Below are 2374 nucleotides of genomic sequence, written 5' to 3' on the forward strand. Positions count from 1 at the left end.
TGGGTAGAAGTCAGTAATAATTCCTCAGTGCATCGATCATACTGACAAAGTTTTATCCATGTACAGTATGTGAGGGTGCAGGCATCGCAGATGGTTTGTTTGGGGGAAAAATCAGTTGGTGGTTTATAAAATGGAGAACTTAGATTAGCATAGAAACTATCATTGCTAAACATTAAATCTGGCTAATGATTTAGGAGCTAATGATCTCCAGCCTTACGGAGTTCTGACATCCTCCACACTGCACAGCAGGACACATCCGTGACTCACTGTTTTAGTCTTGTGCTGCTCAGGTTGCCTTCACTAGACCCACGGTCTGACATTTACTGCCTGTCACTCTGCACCTGCTTTCATCTGAGGAGACAGCAGGGCCTTTCTGTTTTGGAGTACAGGGAACATGTCGCCCACTATGCTAAATTGGATGCTGAGGCGTGCCACCTACTGTACATGCTCAGCTCAAAGCAACTGTTTTCCAGTGCAGCAATGAAAAAAAGTTACAAAAAAAAAATACTTTTCTTTCAGAACACAGAAAAAAGTCAAAACTACTTCCCACACACTGCCTTACCAGAAAAGATGACAATTTATAACTATGGAAACAAAGTAATAGGGACAACTTGGCATTTTGAAATTCAACTTAGCAAGAACTCAAAGGTACATATCATAATCAAAGAGGCCTAAAGATAAGTGGGAGTAAATTAGGTGTATGACTATGATTTTAATAAAGATTTTAAACTGCAGCTTTTGACACTGTCCATCACACAATCCTTCTGGATAGATTAGAAAACTGGGTTGGGCTCTCAGGAACTGTCCTCAGGTGTTTTAGGTCATACTTAGATGGCAGGGGATATGTAGTAAGGATGGGCAATCTCGAATCTGAGAGAACGACCATGACATATGGAGTTCCACAAGGATCTATCCTTGGGCCCCTTCTATTCAATCTGTATATGCTTCCTCTTTGTCATAATCTGCAACATCATAAGATCTCTTATCATAGCTATGCGGACGACACCCAGATTTATCTTGCACTCTCATCAAATGACTATGCTCCTATAGACTTTCTATGTCTTTGCTTGGAGAAAATAAAACAGTGGATGCAACAAAATTTCCTCCAACTAAATGAATATAAGACTGAAATAATTCTGTTATTCAACAAAAAAGGAAGACTGGCACTTAGTACTTACCTTGACTCTAGAGGACTAAAAACGAGTACCAAAGTCAAGAATCTTGGTGTAATAATTGATGAAGACCTACATTTTGGTCATCACATTAAAGCGGTAACTAAGTTATCTTTCTGGCATCTCAAAAACATGGCGAGAATCAGAAACTTTGTATCCAAACATGATTTAGAAAAGATCATTCACACTTTTATTACTTGTAGGGTAGACTACTGCAATGCACTTCTTATTAATGCTCCTAATAAGACCATAAAACAGCTGCAACTCATCCAAAATGCTGCTGCAAGAATACTCACAAACACCAAGAGGAGAGAGCAAATTACCCCAATTCTCAAATCCCTGCACTGGCTTCCGGTTAAATTCAGAATCGATTTCAAGGCCTTACTTATTGCCTTCAAGTCTTTCAATGGTCTAGGCCCTAAATATATTGCCTACATGTTTATTGACTACGAGCCTGGTAGGTCTCTCAGATCAGCAGGTACTGGTCAGTTGGTGGTGCCCAGAGTTCTTTCCAGGAGTGGTGAAACGGCCTTCAGCCATTATGTTGCCCACTGCTGGAATCAGCTTCCACTGGATCTAAGGCATGCACCAACTGTAACCATTTTTAAATCTAAGTTAAAGACTGTTCTCTTCTCCAGAGCTTTCAATTGGTCTCGCTTGATGGCATTTTAATTACTTTATTATTTGTTTTTAAACTATGTTATGCCTTTATAATATGTTTGTCTTCTCATGTATCTCAATTGTATATTTGTTGTTGTTGTTTCTGCCTGTAAAGCACTTTCAATGACCTCTGTGTATGAGAAAGTGCTCTATAAATAAATTTGCCTTGCCTATGCAGTATCATGTATGAGCTCAAAACAGATATATAAATAAAATGCAGTTGTGAATATATTTGTATTTGTACAAAAACTATTTGTATAATAGTTGGCTAATTCACCTGACTGTCTTACCCTATCTTGGCCACATGTATTGACTATGCTCTGCTTCCACTCAGCACCCAGATCAACAGCAGTGGAGTACTGTACCTTCGGAGTGCACAGGCTGTCAGAAACCGGCTTCTAGCTCACCCAGTGGGAGCTTTTCCCCTATGTTGGCTGAGTCCTGCAGCAGCGCGGGTTCGGGTCCGACCTGCTGCCCTTTACTGCATGTCATCCCCCATCTCTCTCCCCCTTTCATGTCTATCCACTGTCTCTATGTAAAGG

At 40.3% G+C, this 2374-nt stretch overlaps 1 long non-coding RNA gene across 1 annotated transcript; it reads right to left on the reverse strand.

The window, feature by feature from the left end:
- Positions 1 to 1154: 1154 nt before the first annotated feature.
- On the reverse strand, positions 1155 to 2010 carry LOC116037639. The gene is made up of 3 exons (XR_004101907.2): positions 1762 to 2010; positions 1700 to 1702; positions 1155 to 1603 (listed from the first exon to the last, which is right to left on the reverse strand). It is a non-coding gene; the product is annotated as an uncharacterized LOC116037639 (long non-coding RNA).
- Between the last annotated feature and the right edge of the window lie 364 nt (positions 2011 to 2374).

The sequence above is a fragment of the Sander lucioperca genome, chromosome 3, assembly GCF_008315115.2.
Source record: "Sander lucioperca isolate FBNREF2018 chromosome 3, SLUC_FBN_1.2, whole genome shotgun sequence".
NCBI lineage: Eukaryota > Metazoa > Chordata > Actinopteri > Perciformes > Percidae > Sander > Sander lucioperca.